The 23,304-nt window shown below is 37.2% G+C and overlaps 1 pseudogene; it reads left to right on the plus strand.

Annotated features, from left to right (window-relative positions):
• The window catches only part of LOC105510339, a 143,772-nt pseudogene extending 124,181 nt beyond the window's left edge, over positions 1-19,591 (plus strand).
• Positions 19,592-23,304: the final 3,713 nt, after the last annotated feature.

Below are 23,304 nucleotides of genomic sequence, written 5' to 3' on the forward strand. Positions count from 1 at the left end.
GATGGGCTCTACAGCACTCCCCACCCACCTCCTTGAATTTTCCGCGATAAAGAAACTGTATCTGTTTTAACTCAGGAACTTGTATTAAAGGAAGTGGTATTATTCAGCACTAGAACTAATGTTTGAAAGAGGCCACAAAATTTCCCATCCTAAACAGGTTTAAGGATAAGTTAGCTTTGTTTTGGTCTGGGATTGTTTAAAAGAAATCTGCAAAAAGCCTGGGGGTGGGGATGCTTGCGGGCAGTTCTTCCAGCACAATGTTCCTGTTTCCTGATTGCAGGGAGCATTGAGTCATCATCGGACAGCCATAAATAATACTTGAGAAACATATCCTGTCTTTGAAAATAGATTCCACGAATTCTTCAAGTTGTGTTTTTGCATTTTTACATTTTACATTTTCTACTTTATCCTTTGTCATCTATGAATAGTAAATAAACGTTTGAATAAAAAAGTGAGTGAGTAAATAAATAAACAGGTAAATTAAAGCTTTCTTTATTTCCACCTAAGTACATCCATTTTACTGCTTTACTCATCTGTGTGACAAATGTGAAAAATGCACAAGAAAGGGTTTTTTTTTTTTCCAGCACTGTTGCATAAGCAATTCTTCAACTTTTATGTCCGTAAGAATCACTCAGAAAACTTACTAAACGTGAAGATTTATGAGCCCCATATCTAAAGATTCTGATTTAATAGATCAGGCATAAACATACAGGAATGTAAATGGTAATATCATACACACAGACTTCAAAGTTGTGTCTGATGTGAATGGTCCTCAGGCCACACTTTGAGGAATATTGCTATCCAAGGGCTGTTGATCCTCTGGTCTATCATTTTGATATCAGAATCTTAAAAAACCATGAGTTGCAATCATCCCACCTCTGGGACTAGAGTCAGTCAAATGGAAGCAAGCATTATCAAGTAAGAGAACTTCAGAGACTTGCCAAAGTGAGAAGTGACATTGCAATATCAAGACTTATTATAAAAAATATACTAATCAAGACAGTATGATACCGACACGAAGACAGGTTACTCAAACAATGGAAAAGGACGGAGGGTCAAGAAATAGATCGATACACACATGAGCAATTGATTTTTAACCAAGATGTAAAACAATTTTCACTGGAGAATAGTCTTTTCAAAAAATGGTGCTAGAACAATTGGATATCCATATACCAAGTAAGTACTCCTATCCACAATATTGAAAAGGTAACTCAAAATGAATAATATACCTAAATGTTAAACTGAAAGCTATGGAACTTCAAGAAGAAAAGATAAAAGAAAATTTTTGTGCTGGTATTTTAGAAAAAGAATTCCTAAATACAATACCAAAGCCAAAATCCATAAAACAAAAAGTGGTACGTTGGATTTTATGACAATTAAAAACTTACCCTCTTCAAAAAACACTATTAAGAAAGTAAAAAGACAAGCCACAGACCAAAAGATAATGTTTGCAAATCACATACAAAATGACTTGCAAATTGCTTATCTGATAAAGGATGTGTATCTACAAAATGTAAATAACTCTCAAAACTTAATTTGAAAAAATCATTTAAAAAAGGACAAAAGATTTAAGTGGACACTTCATCAGCAAACATATATAGCTAGCAAATAAGCACATAAAAAGATATTCAGCATCATTTGTCACTAACAAAATAAAAATTAATCACATTGAGATGCTACTACACACCTATTAAAATGGTTACAATTTAAAAGACTGACCAAATCAAATATTCACAAGGACAGAAAAACTAGAATACTACTACACAATAAAAGTAATAAACTATTAATACATGCAACACGGATGAGTCATAAAATAACTATGGTGAATGAAAACAGACAGAGAAAAAAGAGTACAGATTGTAAAGTTCTATTATACAAATTCTGGCAAATAAAATCCAACCTGTAGTGACAGAAAGTAGATTAGATCTAAGGTTTCAAGATCACCTTTAAGATAACTGGTTGTTGACAATATTGAATTCCTTGCAGTTGTATGACTGAGTTCTTATTTTCTTGTTGGTTGTTGAACAAGAACCACTCTCGGCTCCTAGAGACCACTCTCAGGTCTTTGCCACACAGCTCCCTCCATAAGCAGTTAATGAGGTAATTTGCTTCTTAAAGCCCAGCATGGAAAATCTCCCTCATGCTTCTGATCTCTTTTCTTAAGAAGGGTCCAGTTCCTTGTAAGAACTTGCCTGATTAAGTCAGGTCCACCCAGAATAATGTCTCTTGATTAAGTCAAAGTCAACTAATTTTGGTTAATTACATCTGAAACTCATTTCATCTTTGTCTTATAATATATTCTAACCATGGGAGTGAAATCCTTTATAGTCACAGTCTCAACCACCCTAAAGCGGGGAGGTTGACGTAGGCTGTGTACACTAGAGCACAAGGAATTGCAGGAGCCTTCTTAGAGTTCTGGGTGCCACATTCTACAACTCAGCATACCTATAGACACAGGTCCCAAGAGGCAAGTACAAGGATGCCCATCACAACATTGTTGGTAACATAAAAACTCATTACCTCCTAATATGTTCTGAATGTTTGTATCCCCACAAAATTTATATATTGAAACTGAATGCCAGTACAATGGCATTAAGAGACAGACATTTGGGAGATGAATAAGTCATGAGGCCAAAGCTCTCATGAATGGGGATTATGCCCTTATAGAAGCGGTTTGAGGGAGTTTGTTCTCCCCTTCCACCACGTGAGGATAGAGCAAGAAGGTGTCTGCCATCTTTGAAGCAGAGACTAGGCCCTCACCAGTACTCCCAATCTGTTGGAGCCTTTATCCTGGATTTCCCAGCCTCCAGAACTATGAGCAATAAATTTCCATTGTTATAAATTACCCAGTCTAAGGTATTTATTATAGCAGCCTTAAAGGACTAAGAAAACTCTCATCCAAATGTCCAAAATAAGAAGCATAAATAAAATGAGAAATATTCTTATGTTAGAAAATGACGTAAAAGTTCAGCAGGAAAAATAAATAAGTAGGTAAATTATATGCACTTTAACATGCATATTCTTCTTTCACTGAATATGGCAGTGGATGAAATAAGAAAGTTAGGGGAATTTGGAGGGATTATGGTGGATGGGAGGCAGGACTAGATTGCAGCTCCCATGCAAACAGAGTAGTGTGTGGAAACTCACATGAACTTTTGCTCCAGAACTACTGCAGGAATAAACCAGAAAAGCTGAGAGAACTCACAGACCCTCTGAAGGAAGTGGAATGCTCCTACAGGACCCAGGAGACATCCCAAATATTGTGAGTGCCCAAGCTGTGGAAATAAGAGGAACTGTCCACCCTCGAGCACACACCCTCACTGGGGAACCTGAAAGTCTAGATCACGGGAGATGATTCTGGTCTTACCTGGACCTGAGTCACTTTAGAGAGCCGAGCGAAAAACAGGGGTAGAGGAAGCAGCGGGAAATGTCCTGTGGACTCTCTGAGTCCCCTGGGAAACAATTTCTGCCTCGTGTCACAGGGTCCTTGGGGACAGCTGCCAAAGGAACTGGGAAAGGTTGACAGGGAAAAGAAAATCTCCACCTGAACTTTGTAACAATTCCACCGAAACACGAGGTCTCTTGGCCTGGACTTGGGGGAGGGTGTGACTCCGGTGTGCAGACTCCACAGGTGGGGAAGCATGAAAGCCCTGCTTGCTTTTGCAGCTGGGAGACTGGTAGCCTGGGGCAAGTTCTCCGCCTTGCTCACCACTGCCTGGAAACAGACTTGGTACTATTGGTGAGGGCACGATGGGAGTGAGACTGGCCTTTTGGATAGTGTGGGAGCTGGGTGAGGCCTGTGACTGCTGGCTTTTTCCCACTTTTCTGACAACCTGCATGACAAAGCAAAGGCAGTCATAGTCATCCTGAAAACATAACTCCATTGACCTGGGAACCACACCCCCATCCCCCACAGCAGCTGTGGCAAGACCCACCCAAGCAGAGAGTCTGAGCTCAGACAAGCCTAGCTCTGCCCCCACCTGATGGTCCTTCCCTACCCACCCTGGTAGCTGAAGACAAAGGGCGTATACTATTGGGAGTTCTAGGGCCCAACCCACTGCCTGACCCTCCCTATACTACCACAGCTGATGCTGTCTTGAAAGCACCACCTTCTGGCAGGAGGCCAACCAGCAGAAAAATAGTACATTAAACAACCAAAACTGAGGACTCTCATAGAGTCCATTTTGTCCCTGCCACCTCCACCAGAACAGGTGCTAGTATCCACGGCTGAGAGACCTGCAGATGGTGCACACCACAGGACTCTGTGCAGACAACCCCCAGTACCAGCCCGGCGCCTGATAGACCTGCTGGGTAACCAGATCCAGAAAAGAGGTAACAGTCACCACAGCTCGGCTCTCAGAAAGTCACACTCCTAGGAAAGCCAGGAGGGTACTACATCAAGGGAACATCCATGGGACAAAAGAATCAGAACAGCAGCCTTGAGCCCTAGACCTTCCCTCTGACACAGCCTACCCAATGAGAAGGAACCACAAAAACAATTCTGGCAACATGACAAAACAAGGTTCTTTAGCAGCCCCCTAAAAAAAAATCGCACTAGCTCACCAGCACTGGATCCAAACTAAGAAGAAATTCCTGATTTACCTGAAAAAGAATCTAGAAGGTCAGTTATTAAACTAATCAAGGAGGCACCAGAGAAAGGTAAAGTCTAATTTAAGGAAATCAAAAAATGATACAAGAAATGAGGGAAGAAATCTTCAGTAAAATACATAACATAAATAAAAAACAATTAAAACTTCAGGAAATACTGACATTCTTAGAAAAATGCAAAATGTTCTGAAAGGTCTCAACAATAGAATTGAACAAGCAGAAGAAGGCTTCAGAGCTCGAACACAAGGTTTTTGAATTAACTCAATCCAACAAAGTCAAAGAAAAAGAAATAAGACAAATGAACAAAGCCTCCAAGAAGTTTAGGACTATGTTAAATGACCAAACCTCCACTGGCATTCCTGAAGAAGAGGAATGTAAAAGGTTGAAAAACATCTTTGGGGGATTAATCAAGGAAAATTTCCCCAACCTAGCTAGAGATTTAGACATCCAAAAACAAGAGGCTCAAAGAACACGTAGGAAATTCACCACAAAAAAATCATCACCTAAGTAGATTGTCATCAGGTTATCTAAAGTTAAGACAAAGGAAATAATATTAAGAGCTGTGAGGCAACAGCATCAGGTAACCAAGGAAAGCCTATCAGATTAACAGCGGATTTCTCAGCAGAAACCCTACAAGCTAGATTGAGGCCCTATCTTTAGCCTCCTTAAACAAAACAATTATGAGCCAACAATTTTGTATTCAGTGAAACTAAGCTTCGTAAATGAAGGAAAGATAACAGTCTTTTTCAGACAAACAAATGCTGAGCGAATTTGCTACTACCAAGCCATCACTACAAGAACTGCTAAAAGGAGCTCTAAATCTTGAAACAAATCCTGGAAATACATCAAAACAGAACTTCTTTGAAGCATAAATCTCACAGAACCTACAAAACAAAAATACAATTAAAAAAAAAAAAAAAACTAAGGTATACAGGCCACAAATAGCATGATGAATGGAATAGTGCCTCACATCTCAATACTAACGTTGAATGTAAATAGCCTAAATGTTCCACTTAAAACATACAGAATGGCAAAATGTATAAGAATTCACCAACCAAACTGTCTGCTGCATTCAAGAGACTCATCTAACATATAAGGACTCAAATAAACTTAAGGTAAAAGAGTGGAAAAAGACATTCCATGCAAATGGACACCAAAAGCAAGCAGGAGTAGCTATTCTTACATCAGACAAAACAAACCTTAAAGCAACAGCAGTTAAAAAGAACAAAGAGGGACATTATATAATAAAAGACCTTGTCCAACAGGAAAATATCACAATCCTAAATATATATGCACCTAACACTGGAGATCCCAAATTTATAAAACAATTAGTACTAGACCTAAGAAATGAGACAGACACCAACACAATAATAGTGGGGGACTTTAATACCGCACTGACAGCACTAAATAGGTCATCAAGACAGAAAGTCAGTAAAGAAACAATGGATTTAAAGTGTACCCTGGAACAAATGGACTTAACAGATATTTACAGAATATTTTACACAACAACCACAGAATATACATTCTATCATCAACACAAGGAACTTTCTCCAAGATAGACCATATGATAGGCCACAAAACAAGCCTCAATAAATTTTTCAAAATTGAAACTACATTAAGTACTCTCAGACCACAGTAGAATAAAACTGGAAATCAACTCCAAAGGAATCTTCAAAACCATGTATATACATGGAAATTAAATAACCTGCTCTTGAATGATCACTGCATCAACAATGAAATCAAGATAGAAATTGAAAAATTCTTCAAACTGAACATCAATAGTGGCACAACTATGTGAACCTCTGGGATACAGCAAAAGTGGTGCTAAGAGGAAAGTTCCTAGCCCTAAATGCCTGCATTAAAAAGTCTGAAAGGGCACAAATAGACAATTTAAGGTCACATCTCAAGGAACTAGAGAAACAAGAACCAACCAAACCCAAACCCACCAGAAAAAAAGAAATAACGAAGATCAGAGCAGAACTAAGTGAAATTGAAACAAACAAACAAACAAAATACAAAAGATAAATGAAACAAAACGCTGATTCTTTGAAAACATAAAAAAACTGATAGATCATTAGCAAGATTAATCAAGAAGAGAGAAAATCCAAATAAGCTCAATTAGAAACAAAAGGGAAGATATTAAAACTGAAGCCACAGATATACAAAAGATCATTCAAGGTTACCATGAACACCTATACATGCATATACTAGAAAACCTGGAAGAGATGAATAAGTTCCTGAAAAGTTACAACCCTTCTAGCTTAAATCAGGAAGAATTAGATACCCTGAACAGACCAATAACAAGCAGTGAGTTTAAAATTGTAATAAAAAAATTACCAACGAAAAAAAGTCCAGGACCAGATGAATTCACAGCTGAATTCTATCAGACATTCAAAGAAGAATTGGTACCAATCCTATCAACATTATTCTGCAAGATAGAGAAAGGAAATCCTCCCCAGATCATTCTGTGAAGCCAGTATTACCCTAATACCAAAACCAGGAAAGGACAAAACCAAAAAAGAAAACTACAAAAACAATATCCCTGATGAACATACATGCAAAAATTCTTTAAAAAATCCTAGCTAACTGAATCCAGCAACATATCAAAAAGATAAACCACCGTGATCAAATGGGTTTTGTAACAGGGATGCAGGGATGGTTTAACATATGCAAGTCACTAAATGTGATACACCACATAAACAAAACTAAAAACAAAAATCACATGATCATCTCCATAAATACAGAAAAAGCATTTGACAAAATCCAGCATCTCTTATGATTAAAAATTTCAGCAAAATCGGCATAGAAGAGACATATATCAATATAATAAAAGCCATCTGTGACAAACCCACAGCCAACATAATACTGAATGGGGAAACACTGATAGCATTCCCTCTGAGAACTGAAACAAGACAAGGATGCCCACTCTCACCACTTCTATTCGACATAGTACTGGAAGACCTAGCCAGAGCAATTAGACAAGAAGAAGGAATAAAGGGCATCCAAATCAGTAAAGAGGAAGTCAAACTGTCACTGTTTGCTGTTGATTTGATTGTATACCTAGAAAACCCTAAAGATTCATTCAAAAACCTACTAGAATAAAAGAATTCAGCAAAGTTTCAGGATACCAAATTAATGTACACAAATCAGTAGCTCTCCTATATATCAACAGCAACAAAGCTGAGAATCAAATCAAGAACTCAACTCCTTTTACTGTAGCTGCAAAAATAAAATAAATACTTAGGAATATACCTAACCAAGGACGTGAAAGACCTATACAAGGAAAACTACAAAAAACTACTGAAAGAATCATAGAGGACACAACAAAATGGAAGCTCATCCCATGCTCATGAATCAATATTGTGAAAATGACCATACTGCCAAAAGTCATCTACAAATTCAGGCAATTCTCATGAAAATACCACCATCATTCATCACGGAACTAGAAAAAACAATCCTAAAATGTATGTGAAACCAAAAAAGATCCCTCATAGCAAAGCAAGACTAAGCCAAAAGAACAAATCTGGAGGCATCACAGTACCTGATTTCAGACTATACTATAAGGCCATAGCCACTATAACAGCATGGTACTGGTATAAAAAGAAGCCCATAGACCAATGGAACAGAATAGAGAACCCAGAAATAAAGCCAAATACTTACAGCCAACTGATCTTTGACAAAGCAAACAAAAACATAAAGTGGGGAAAGAACACCCTATTCAACCAACGGTGCTGGTATAATTGGCAAGCCACATGTAGGAGAATGAAACTGGATCCTCATCTCTCACCTCATATAAAAATCAACTTAAGATGGATTAAGGACTTAAATCTAAGACCTGAAACTATAAAAATTCTGGAAGATGACATTGGAAAAACCCTTATAGAGATTGGCTTAGGCAAGGATTTTATGACCAAGAACCCAAAAGCAAATGAAATGAAAACAAGGATAAATAGATGGGACTAGCTGGGACTTAATTAAACCGAAGAGCTTTTGCATGGCAAAAGGAACAGTCAGCAGAATAAACAGACAACCCACAGAGTGGAAGAAATCTTCACAATCTATACATCCAACAAAAGACTAATATCCAGAATCTACAAGGAACTCTAACAAATCAGCAAGAAAAAAAAACAATCCCTCAAATAGTGAGTTAAGGACATGAATAGACAATTCTCAGAAGAAGATATACAAATGACCAACAAGCACATGAAAAACGCTCAACATCACTAATGATCAGGGAAATGCAAATTAAAACCACAATGCAATACCAACTTACTCCTACAAGAATAGCCATAATTCAAAAATAAAAAAATAATGGATGTTGGCATGGATGCATTGAAAAGGGAACATTTCTAACACTGCTGGTGGGAATGTAAACCAGTACAACTGCTATAGAAAACAGTGTGAAGATTCCTTAAAAGAATTATAAGTAGAACTACCATTTGATCCAGCAATTCCACTACTGGGTATCTCCCAGAGGGAAAAGAGTCATTATGTGAAAGACACTTGTGCATGTATGTTTATAGCAGCACAATTTGCAATTGCAAAACTGTGGAACTAACCAAAATGCCCATCAATCAACAAGTGAACAAAGAAACTGTGATAAGTATATATGATAGACTTCTACTGAGCCATAAAAATGAATGAATTAGTGGCATTCACAGCAACCTTGTTGGGATTGGAGACTATTATTCTAAGTGAAGTAACTCCAGGAATGGAAACCCAAACATTGTATGTTCCAAATACCCCTTGTTTCCCTAAAAACCTATGGAAATTAAAAATTTGTTTAAAAAGCATACTGCTTTTACCTTTGAATTAAACAAAAGGAAAAAGAAAGGTATATAAGGTTTTAAAATGCACACAATGTGAGAACAAAGTGGGAGGACTGACGCTACCCAACCTCAAAGCTTACTATGAAGCTAAAGTAATCAAGACAGTTTAGTACTGGCTAAAGACTAGACAAATAAATCAATAGGAAAAAATAGAGAGTCCAGAAATAGGCACATATAAATATAGTCAACTAATCTTTGACAAAGGAGTAAAGGCAATACAATGGAGCAAAGAGTCATTTTCAGCAAATGGTGCTGAAACAATTGGACATCCACATGCAAAAAGAAAAAAAGTGAATCTAGACACAGACCTTACACCCTTTACAAAAATTAACTCTAAATGCATCGTAGACCTAAATGTAAAGTACAACATTATAAAACTCTTAGAAGACAATACAGGAGATGATGACGTTGGGTATGGCAATAACTTTTTATATATTGTACTGAAGGCATAATTCATGAAATCAATGATTAATAAGCCAGACCTCATTAAAATTAAAAACGTCTGCTCCGCAAAAGACAACGTTAAGAGAATAAGAAGACAAGCCACAGACTGGGAGAAATATTTGCAAAAGGCACATCTGATAAGACTGTTAACCAAAAAACACAAAGGACTCAAAAAATTCAACAATAAGAAAGAAAAGAAACTACTCAATTAAAAATGGACCAAAGACCTTAACAGACACCTCACTAAAGAAAATATACAGATGCTAAATAGCATATGAAAAGATGCTTTACATCCCATGTCACCAGGGAAATGCAAGTTATAACAACAATAAAATACCACTACACACCTATTCAAATGTCAAAAATATAGACACTGACAACAAAGGCTGGAGAGTATATGGATCAACAGGAGCTCTCCTTCACTGTTAGTGGGAATATAAAATGGTACAGCCACTTTGGAAAGCAGTCTGGTGGTTTCTAACAAAATTAAGTATATGGTTGCTAGACAATCAATAATAACACTCCTCAGTGCTTGTCCAAAGAAGTTGAAAACTTACCACCACGCAAAAACCTACACACAAATGTTTACTGAAGCTTTATTCATCATTGCCAAAACTTGGAAGCAATCAAGAGGTTTTTAAAAAGGTGAATGGGGCCAGGCGCGGTGGCTCAAGCCTGTAATCCCAGCACATTGGGAGGCCGAGACGGGCGGATCACGAGGTCAGGAGATCGAGACCATCCTGGCTAACACGGTGAAACCCCGTCTCTACTAAAAAATACAAAAAACTAGCCGGGAGAGGTGGCTGGGCGCCTGTAGTCCCAGCTACTGGGGAGGCGGAGGCAGGAGAATGGGGTGAACCCGGGAGGCGGAGCTTGCAGTGAGCTGAGATCCAGCCACTGCACTCCAGCCTGGGCGACAGAGCGAGACTCTGCCTCAAAATAAATAAATAAATAAATGGCAGAAGAATCTTAAAAGCAAATTACTAAGTGAAAAAAGTCAACGCGAAAATGGTATATATTGTATGATTCCTACTACATGACGTTCTGGAAAAGAGAAAATTCCAGAGACAATAAAGAGATCAGTGGTTGTTAGGGGATTGGGGAGGAGAAGGAGAGATGAATAGGCAGAGCACAGAGGATTTTTAGGAAAGTGCAACTATTCTGTATGATACTACAATGGTGGAAACATCATGATATATTTGCTCAAACCCATGGAATGTGCAATACCAAGAGGGAACTCTAATGTCAACTACACACTTTGGAAGATAATGATGTGTCAATGTAGGTTCACCAATTGTAACAAACATACCACTCTGATAGGGGATGTTGATGATGTGGGAGGTGATGCACATGTAGAGGACAGGGGATATATGGGAAGTCTCTGTACCTACCACTCAATTTTCTGTGAGTCTAAAACTTCTCTAAAAACAGTCTATAAAAATGCATGGAATGTAATACCTTATAGATATGCAATGTTGTAGTAATCCTGTTTTTTTATTTTCTATGTTTCTAATGCTTTCACATGGTGGGGGCTTTGCTGACCCTGAAGAAACTGGCCTTCCCAGGGCTAGCTAGTTGCTAGAGACAGTAAAAGACTTTCCGGTGAGTGTACTTTTCATATGCAAACCAACCAATCCAGAGCCCAGACCACCCCCCCACCACCTCCTTTATATGGCCCCCATAGGGCTCTTTCACTTAGGGCCACCATTCCCCTGCCCTAATCACCCCAGGGCCTACCAGACAACTAGAGACAACCCCTATACCCTTGAGCCAGCTGAAATTATTCAAATTAGCCAATGTTAAGCCCATTTATCTTGCCTCACCTGTTTCTGCAGAGCCCACAATAAAGACTTTGCGGTGATTTCCCCTAGCTCTCTCTGACTCCTGACTGACCTTTGGTGCTTCCCTTTGTGGCCCCTGCATGGTGAGGTATAGCCTTCCCCCTGGGGACTGTAATAAACTATCTTTTCAATGGCAATTGGGTCCTGATCTGTTGGCCTCACCATACCCAAATAATAATAAAAGCTACATTTTAAAATAACTATTTATAAACATAGTATTTTAATGTATTTTTATAAAGCATTGGCAGGATTTACACTAAATCTGTCAAATGGCTGACCCCAGGAATGAGAAGGGTTATGAGATCGGGGAGTTGGGAGATCAGAGGGTCACAACTTTACATGTAGGAGTATGCTGTCATAAAACAGGAGACTTGAAGCAAATGTAACAAAATGTTAAGAACTACTCATTCTGTGTGGTGGGACAGAAGTACTTACTATATGATTTTAAAATATTCATTTTTTAAAATAAAAGTTATTTTTTAAAGAGTAATGTTGCCTACAACATTCAAAAGATGTGGTAAAGATAATACTAAATAAAGAGCAAAGAATATTCAGGAGATTCATATACAAGTTAGGATGCAATTTTCAAAACAAGTTGAGGCAAGAAATGCAGAGAAGAGACACAATAGCAGGGGCTTTTAGGTAAGTAATAGTGTTCCAGACACTCCAATTTATTCACAACTTGTTCAACATCCCTTCTCAGCTGGATTACTGTATCAGTTATCTGTTACCACAGTAATGCCATGTAACAACCATGACAGAAAACACAAAATCTGCCTGGCATATAGCAATAAACTTTTGTTACTCACAAGTGTTTAGGTTGACTAAGCATTTTGTTGATGGAAGCTGAGCTTATCAAGATTTACTTATGTGTCTATTGCTAGCTGTAGGGCAATTAAATAGTCAATCCTGGATGAACTTGCTCACAAGCCTGTGCCATCTTGCTGTATTCTACGTAGCTGCTCACCAGCAGGTTCATCCATCCTTATTCTCATGGCAAAGGGAGAGGAGCAAGAGGCAACAAGAAGAAACACACAGGGCCTCTAAAGACCTGGGCTCACAACTGGCACATTGTTGGTTCCACACACGATCTATGCCAAGGCTAGTATAGACTCAGTGTCTTTAATGGAAGGAGCAAACAAATCAAGACCATTGCTACCATCAATCCACCTCAGTTAAACAAAAACTATCTTGGTGGATAATTTTTCCAGTATACTTCATTCACTGTGAGAATTAAGAAATCGGACAGAGCAGAGATTAGCTCTACTTAGGGTTTGTTTGTTTGCTTTAAATAGATCCTTATGTGTTCCTGCTTGAGATCTTTCCCTGATATGGCAGCATCCTTATCAGTTGACCTAGACCTGCCTAGAGTATTGTAACCTAAGAAATATAAGGCCCATTTTCTTCAGAAATGCAGTCTGGAAAAAGCTAATGTCTCTGATTATTTACCTAAGAGAGGACAGAATTATATGCTGGGAAGATTAAAAGCAGTGACAGGCCACCTTCCGGTCATGATGTCAATTATGTTCTTGCCAGAATACCTGTAAAGCCTTCTCAAAGGAAATCTTGAAAAACAGAGTGAAGAAATAACACATATGACTATATTCCCCCTTTTGGGAAGTCACAATACACTTTAGTTTTATACACTGTTGGTTACCAGACCAATACCCATTCCCTCTTCCTCTCTTAACTAACAGATCCTTGATTTTGCTTTAGGGCAGCAATGCATCAATTAAAAATACTCCTTATTCCAGACTCACTTATGGCTAGGGATAGCTGCATGACCTATTTATTTCCTGGCAGTGAGACATAAGCACAAGGTAACTAAGTGGACAACTGAGAAAAATATATTTCTTTCCAGAAATAAAGGGACATATTTCCTGTTTTCCACCTTCTGCCCCTGAGTCTTTCCTGTGTTTCCTGCCTAGAAGTGCAGCAGCCACCGTGTGAGCATGAGAAAGAAAGGCCCACACTATTCCAGGGAAGCTGCAGGAGAATTCAGAAAGGAGACTGCACACCGGAGGCATCCTGGAACTGACGTTCCACTCTGGATGCCTGTGTCTGCATTTGTTTTTCTACATAAGAAAAATAAACTCCTACTTGTTTATGTCTATGCAATCAGATTTCTGTCACATGCAGCCAAATGCAAATCTAAATAATTTGTGAGTTCTAAGAATTTCTGCACTGAAAGAAAAACCTTCCTGGCTAGATTTAGTCATTCCACAACATGTGTATATTGTACACCATAAATATATACCATTTTATCTATCAATTTAAAACTAACATTAATAAAATAATAAAGATGTGAAAGACCTAAATAAATAAGAGGCAAAAAGGCTCAGTCCTTCCCAAACTTACTTACACACAAGCACTTTTTTAAAAAGTAATTTATTTTTACCTCCTATATGAACAATGCTTCACAGAATATCTGGTTGGAAAATTCCATTTTCTTTTGTATTATGTGACCTTTACCTTGAATGGCCTGTTTCCTGGTTAAAGTACTGCATTAATGAAATGAATGTGTAAAACAGATCTGTATATGGACAAACCATCTTGTAACACCAGCTATCTCAGAATAGACATCATTTGCTTATCCATGATCCCGTTCATCAGAAAATATTTATTGGTTGCCTAATAGGTTCCAAACTCTGCTAGGTCCTGGGGATAGAAAGATAACTTAATCCAGTTCTCAAATCTTTGTTAGTTTAAGGTTAGTGTGACAAAATAATTTTTTATAACATAATGTATCTAAAATTCTCTGTTACCACAATTTAAGGACATTCCAAGCATCCAGGGCACACCATCATGATTCTCCTGATTCATGAATATTAACCTAATGGAAAATATGGGATACTCAGGGAGGATTTGAGCCAACTATCCAACATTTACATATTTTTTAAAATTATTTTTATTGAGACATAATTGATGTACGTATTTTCAGGGTACATGTGATAATCTGATACATACCTATAATCAAATCAGGGTAATTAGGATGTCCATCACATTAAATGTTTAACTTTTCTTTATGCTAGAAACATTCAAATTATTCTCTTCTAGCTACTTTGAAATGTTTAACAGACTAATGTTAACTATAGTCACCCTACTGATCTGTCAAACATCAGGTCTTATTTCTTTTATCTATTAGTAGCTGTATAATTGTACCCATTAATAATCTCTCTTTATTCCCTCCTTTCCCACCCTTCCTGGCCTCTGGAAATCTATCTGTCTTCATGAGCTCCACCTTTTCAGCTCACACATGTGAGTGGGAACGTTCTATATTTGTCTTTCTGTGCTTGGTGTATTTCATTTAACATAATGTCCTTCACTTCCATTCATGCTGCTGCAAATAACAGGATTTTATTCTTTTTACGGCTGGATAATATTGTGTATATACTACATTTTACTTATTCATTTATCCATTGATGGGCACTTAGGTTTATTCTATATTTTGGGTATTGTAAATAGTGCTGTAGTAAACATGGGGGTGCAGACATCTCTTGGATATATTCATTTCCTTTCTTTTGGACCAGATCTCAACAATCCCTTCAGACCTCCACTAGGCAGTGTGAGGATGCCTAATGTACCCAATATACAACCAGCAATAATGAAACCAACAGAGAAACATCCAGTTTATGCACTGATTGCAAAAAATAACTTGTGTTGGCCCAAGCTGAACTTCTTAAACACCAAGAAGAAGTAGAAAGAAAAGATGCATAATTCGATCATCGGGAATGAGAAATGCAAAACTTCACTCAACATGGTAGAAAAAATAATTGGCCACTTCTTAGCAATTTTCCTATAGAACTTTGTTTCTATCAGGATTTTTCTGTGACATTCCTATAGAGTTCCAAAAGACAGTAAAGCTTATATACTACTTCTGGATGTTCCATGCTGTAACACTGTTTCTAAATATCTTCAGATGCTTGTCTTGGTTTTGTGTTGATTTTGCAAGAGTGGTTGATTTTGGATTGAGTATCCCGTGGTTCTTGCTTTTTACTCCTTGTTCATTTGTCTGATGGTACAGATCACTTTATGGAACTTTCAGGAGTGACAGTTCGTTCAGATTCTTTGTATTCTTCTTCGTCTATATTTGTTAGTTTGCTGTACATGCACTCCAGGCTGTAGGATTTCATAACTGGGGCAATTGTGGTTAAATTTCGACCCTTAACTGGTCTCAACCAAACTATTCCTGTTGGAATCAGTATGATAATCATAGCAGCACTTTTCACAGCATCAGCAGCCATCTCACTAGTTATGTTTTTAAAATATGATGGCCTCCAGCTGCATCTATGTTGCTACAAAGGACATAATTTCATTTCGGTGGCTGTGTAATATTCCATGGTATATACATACCACATTTTCTTTACCCAGTCTACCATTGATGGACATTTCGGTTGATTCCATGACTTTGCTATTGTGAATAGTGCTGCAAGAAACATATAAGTGCAGGTGTCTTTTCGAAAAAAGAAGGTACTAATTAACATTCCCACTAATGGTGTACAAGGGTTCCCCTTTCTCTACATTCTCACCAGCATCTGTTATTCTCTGTCTTTTTTGTAAAAGTCATTCTAACTGGAGTGAGATGATATCTCATTGTGGTTTTGATTTGCAGTTCTCTGATACTTAGTGGTGGTGACCATTTCTTCATATATCGGTTAGCCATTTGTATGTCTTCTTTTAAGAAATGTCTGTTCAGCTCTTTTGCCCATTTCTTAATCAATTATTTGGTTTTTTACTACTGAGTTGTTTGAGTTCTTTATATATTCTGATTATTAATTCCTTGTCAGATAGATAGTTTGCAAATATTTTCTCTCATTCTGTAGGTTGTCTATGCAATTTTTGATTGTTTTCTTTGTTGTGCAGAAGCTTTTGAACTTTATGTAATCCCATTTATCTAGTTTTGATTTTATTTCCTGTGCTTTTGAGGCTTACTCAAAATATCTTTGCCCAGATCAATGTACTGGAGCATTTCTCCAGTGTTTTGTTCTAGTAGCTTTACAGCTTTTTTGTCTAGTAGTATCTTTATTTTTAAATAAAAGTATATTCTATGCCCATGGATTGGAAGAATCGATATTGTTAAAATGACCGTACTACCCAAAGCAATTTACAGATTCAGTGTAATCCCTGTGAAAATACCAATGACATTCCTCACAAAAATAGAAAAAAAAGTACTAAAATTAATATGAAACCCCAAAAGACCCCAAATAGCCAAAGAAATTTTGAACAAAAAGAACAAAACTGGAGGCATCATGCTACCTGACAACAAATCAGCTGGTACTGCATAAAAACAATGGAAAAGAAGACAGAGCCCAGATACCAATCCACACACTTACAGCCAACCCATTTTGGATGAAAATACCAAGAAAATACAATAAGGAGAAAGCAGTTTCTTCTATAAATGATGCTGAGAAAACTGGATAACCATACATAGAAGAATAAAACTAGACTCTATGTCTCACCATATATAAAAATCAAATCAAAATGAATCAATATTTACATCTTAACTCAGTCTTGATTTTCTTTAATTGTCCTCTACACGCAATGATTCATGTCAAAGGACAACAGTGGCAATTCTTTATGAAAACCCTAAGCAGTTAATGCCCTTGATAGAAGTGAAGAGACCTAATATGTAAAGAATGAGAGAAACGTGTAATTATGACTAAAGCAGGGTTCAAGTTCAAGGAAGGGATAACTTCGTATCTAGAATAGGAGAGGGATAAGAAAGGGACATGAGAGCGATGTGTTGTCGGAACTCAGGGAAGTTTTTAATGGAAAGGCAGAAGATGAAAATGCCAAAAAGAGTGGTTGGTTGATAGAGCAAAGTCTCAGAACACATAGAAGCTGTTGGAATAAAGAACTAAAACATGAAATTAACCTGAACAGAAAGACGCCATCATCCTTCCATACAAGAGGAAAGTGAAATGAGAGCGAATGTGGGTGGTGTGCGGTTGGAGGAGAGATTTCTATGGGTTGAATTGTGTTCCCCCAAAATATATGTTCAAGTCCTAACCCCACTCCCTCAGAATGTGACCTTATTCAGAAATAAGGCTGTTTCAGATGTAATTAGTGAAGATGATATCATACTGGACTATGGTGGGCCCCTAATCCAATACAACTGCAATCTTTATAAAAGAGGGAAATTTGGACACACACACACACACAAGGAAGACAATGTGAAGACACATGAGGGATGATGGCCATGACAACTGAGGCAGAGATTGGAGTGCTGCATTTGCAAGCTAAAGAATCACCATGTATTGCCAAGAGCTTCCAGAAGCTAGGAAGAGGCAAGACAGAATTCTCCTCTACAGGGTTTAGAAGGAGCATGGCCCTGCTCATGCCTTGATTTCAAACTTCTAACCCCTAGAACTGTGACAGCATAAATTTCCATTGTCATAGCCCCCACTTGTGGCCTTTATCTTACTGATGACAAAGTTAAGAGACTAGCACCAAGATTAAAAGGGAGCATTGACTATAGTGAAGTTCCAAACTAATACCTGAGGAGAATAAAAGTGGAAGCCAAGCATGAAGATATACAAATAGGTAATAAGGACTTGGCTGAAATCAGTGACTATGAATTTATTGTACCACTAATCTGATAAAAATTCCAGACACAAATATGAATTTAGTACATGATAAAGATATTTCAAATCAGTGCATATATGATGGATTGGTTATTCAATACAATACAATTAACAATTTGAGGGTAGAAAAAAATATCTACAAGTGGAACTAACTGTCCTCTTGATTTAAAAATAATGTTAAAGAGTTGTTTATAATAATAGTTTTAAAAAGGAAACAACCTAAATATCTAATAAGGGACAATATCATATGAATAACATCGGGTTGTTAACAAATTTTACATCATAATAATATATTCTTATTTTAAAACTGGAAAATGTCAATACACGCTATTGTCAACTATTACAGTTTTATAAAATATATGTATATACATACACACATGTACATAATGTGTCTATACCTCTCTAAAGAAAATAAATGGTTATTGACTATTATCTCTATATGATAGAATTACAGGTATTCTTTCTATATGATTTTCTTTCAAATTATATACTTAATATTTGGCTTTACTTATTTATGGCTTTATTTAGAAAAGTACTGTAACAATGAGAGTTCTAGAATTTGAGGATCCTATATAAGTTGTCAAAATAGCCCAGTGTTTCAACTCTCTTTTTTCAAGAATCAAAAACAATTCCTGAGATGGAGATCAGAAGAGCCATGTTTAAAAGAATAGATGAAAACCAGAGGAAACTACAGCAGGGAGATACATACCTGGGACCACGTGTATATACAAGACATCTGGTGCCTCGGTTAGGAACATTGCAAAGATAAATGAAATTTGGGAAGTAAATTGCCCATGAAAATGTTTAAGCCATAGGAGGAATTTAAGATTTTGTGGTACAATTTGGTTTTGGTTTTAATTTTAGAGACTGGCAGTGACCTGTTTTATGCCATGTGAGTCTGGTGTTTACCTGCTGTGGTCCGAATGAATGACCTTAAACTCTAGGTCATTTGGGATTTTGACCTTGTTCATTTCATGTCTGCTTATGCTGGTATTATGCAGAGGTAAGTAGCTGTTACACAGACAAGGACTCCAGGCACCAGCCTATGTGCCGGGGAGAGGAAGGTGGGGAGAGGGGGCGAATACAGAAGTTGACCACAATAGCCTCCTTTTATACAGGCCTTCTAGATGTTAGGGATTTAAACTTATTTTTTAGTTTTTCTGTGTTTTGCAGTCAGGCTTGCAGTCCAGGACTATCAACTGATGCCAAGTTCTGTGGGAACTTTAGTGTATGCAAGCTCCTAGCTTTAAATGTGCGTGCCAGACATAGGAGACAATGTAGATAAGCTGCCTAACATTCTATTTATTTTGTTCATCATTCAAGGCTAAGGTGGTGCTGTTGAGGGAATAGGCTTGTGGATCCATGAAGCATATATCCATAATCTCCTAAGAATTTACTCCCAACACACGGCTTCAGGTTAATGCTGGGTTTGTTATTTTGCATAGACTCTGGTCATGGCTATAGCTTTAGATTTCAGAGACCCAATCTGAATGTAGGGTTCACATAGTTTGTTCACATTCTCCTCTCTGAGTAGAACAATCCCACTCAAGTGATTGTTCCCCATCAAACTGGACTCATTCTCTTTTATTCCTGCCTGATTCCCCCATAATATGCCTCATTATTGTTGCGTCTTCCTTTAGAAGTCTATTCCATTTACTTATCCAGCATGAAGTTCGTCCAAAACTGTAATATTGATACTTCCCTTGTAATTCTTCCAGTATTTTCTACTGATCTTCCTACTCTTCTCTATAATCTGTCCAGAATCTTTGTAACTACTCAAAATAGCAGTCTCAATCCTTAAGATAGTGGGTTCCCAATCGTCTATATTATGAATTTTTCACATTCACCTTTAAGAGCTACGTCTCAACAGTATTTTTTTTTTTTTGGATCCTGCTTCTCAGCAGGGTCTACAGACAATTCAGTCTGCCCTCTCATATCTTCCCCTCTCTTTCTACCTAAGATTTCTTTGGACCTCTGCCACAGTTTCTGATCTAACAACGACAAGGCATCTTCCCCTTTTCTAATTCCTTTTTTAAGTATAGTTAGATTTGGGTATATATTATTTTCCCAGTTGTCTTTCCTGGTCATAATATCTGCTATTTCCCTTTAACTCTGTCCAGTCTTCTGATTTCTGCAATCTCAACTTTTGTTACTAGGGAATTAGTTTATTCCTCTAGATAAGTGTTTTTCAAGGAGGGTATAATTGATAACAGTGCAGGATAACTCCTTTTTGGTGAAGCTGTCCTATATATTGCAAATGGTTTAGCATCCCTGGCCCCTGCTCACTAAATACCAGGAGCACTTTCTCAAATTCCACTATGGAAATCAAGAATCCACAGCTATGTCTACATTACGATTTTTTGTTGTTGTTGTGGGGGTTGTGGGCGGTTGAGACAAAGTCTCCTTCTGTTGCCCAGGCTGGAGTGCAGTGGCGCGATCTCAGCTCACTGCAACCTCCGCCTCCAGAATTCAAGCGATTCTCCTGCCTCCGCCTCCTGAGTAGCTAGGATTACAGGTGCCCGCCACCACACCCGGCTAATTTTTGTATTTTTAGTAGAGATAGGGTTTCACCATGTTGGCCAGGCTGGTGATGAATCTTTAGTTAGTGGGTTCAAATGTGCCTGACCAATGTGACCTGGCCTGCTAATTCTTCCTGCTCCCAGTCCTAGAGAGTCCCAGGAGAGGTTGGGAACACTGGAAAAGTGTTACTAGCTCCACGCTTGCTCTGGAAAGGAAGAAGTAGGAGATCTAGAAAACCTGCTTCTACAGCAATGCCAAAATCAAAGCCCACTTGGAATAGTTTGGGAAGAAAACAGGAAGTAAGGGTGGTCAATGGCGATCAGTTTTCTTTTAGAAGGAGCGGAGTTGGAACAGAAACTGAAGTCGGATGCAGGGTAAACAAGGGTTTTTTATAGAATGCAGATCACAGAATATGTTTGTATGTATGACACCAGGAGCTGCCTCAAAAAATTGTGGCTTCTACTTTCTCTTCGTAACAGGATTTTTGAGAAAAGTTAACAAGAAAAATAATTTGCCCAAAAGAAATATATGTATGTTTGTGTGTATACATACACCTACTCACATATATATGCAAGTGCAACGGTGTGAAAGACTCTACATCTATAATATGTCACTTTCATATCCCTAGATTCAATGAAAATAGAAGTTCTGCTGAAAACAAAATATTCTGGAAAAAAAAAAAAGTAGGTCAGTTTAAGTACAATTAAGCTCAAAAAAGTTTGAGTATTGTCTCAGTTGTGGAACGCAATCCAGAGAAAGCACAAATTTGTAGAATATTCTCAGAAATGATGAGTATTTGAGATGTTTTATTTTGGTGCTTTCATTTTCTATAATGAAATGAGGTAACAAATCCCTAATTGCGTCCTAGTATTCTAAAATAGCTAGCAAGAATAGAAAAATCTGACAGTTGCTGAGAAAAAAAGAAAAAAAAACAAACAAACATGAAAATAGCCAAATCTGTCCAATCTTGTATTTATCCATTCAGGCTATAAATGGTGTTATTGTTGAAAAGAAGTTAAATTTTCTTCAGAGAAAACCTTTTTTGTGGAGAAAATGGCATTCATCGCTCACTAAATAAATGTATGCAACATTAATTTGATTCCCTTCTATTAATAACCAGTAAAAATATAATAGTGGATTATCATTCATTCTTTCATTCTACAAATACTTTTAGGTCATAGCATGGGCTAGATCCAGGGTGCAACACTGATGAAAATAGGCTCCAGCAAAAATAAGATGTATTTCTGCCCTCAAGGCACCACTAATCTTCATCAATTAAAATTATTATGAAGAACACAAATAAGCAATTCACACAAGAATAACAAATTGTCTAGAAATGTGTATAAAATACTCATCCTCACTAGTAATCAATAAATGCAGCTTTAAAATTACAATAAGATACTGTTTTTCATCAACCAACTTAGAAAAGACTTTCTAATAATAATATTTAGGGTTGGTACATAAAAATAGGCCCTCTTATTAATTGTTATTTGGAACATTAATTAGCAACATTTTTCTAAGATATAATCTGGCAACATGGATTAAAAGAATTAAAAGGTGTCATACTATATAGCACAAACCCACTTCCAGGAAATTCAGCTGAAAACCTAGATTACTGAAGTCTTTATAAATAGAGGAATGAGAATGTTCACCACACCACTAGATATGTACCATGAAATGGAAGATTTATCAAAAAATATGGCACATTCTTATAGTACCATCTTACTAGTAAAAATTAGGTGGTAAAATAATACTGAATAAATTAAGAACTCTATGGTATAGTTTAAAAAAGGGAAACAATTAAAATTGGGTATAGCCTAATGTCATTGTAAGTAATAAATGTGTATATATTATAAAAAGATGTATGTATGCATGTAGAAGAAAATACAGTTGTCCCCCCATATCCACTAGGAATGTGCTCCAAGACCCCCAGTGAATGTCCAAAACCTTAAATAGTAGCAAATCCTATATACACTATTTTTTTCTATACATACCTACTCATTATAAAGTTTAATTTATAAATTAGGCACAATAAAATATACTGTAGTAAAATTTATGTGAAGGTTCTCTCTCTCCCTCTCTCTCTCTCAATATCTTATTGCACTGTACTCACCTATTTTCAAGCCACAGTTGACCAGAGGTAACTGAAACCTTAGAAAGCAAAATTGTGGGTAATGGAGGACTACCGTAAACTGTAAACAAAAAGGTGAAATGAGTTACAAGAGAGAAGAAGTTTACAGGTCATTTAAATGTTCTTCTTTTTGTTTCCTTATATATTCTATACTTTTCATACTGAACATGTAACACATCTTCAGTTAAGAAATAAACTTTTAATTCAGCAACTTCAATCTCGCTATGGTTTGGACACAAACTTTGTGTGGTTTTCCAGATTTTATTGATTGTCTTCTATCTCTTAGTTGACTACTTGCCTTCATTGAATTGCTCTCTGCTCTTAAAGTTGGATGAAATACTATACAT

Source organism: Colobus angolensis, unplaced genomic scaffold, assembly GCF_000951035.1.
Source record: "Colobus angolensis palliatus isolate OR3802 unplaced genomic scaffold, Cang.pa_1.0 Scaffold186, whole genome shotgun sequence".
Classification (NCBI taxonomy): Eukaryota; Metazoa; Chordata; class Mammalia; order Primates; family Cercopithecidae; genus Colobus; species Colobus angolensis.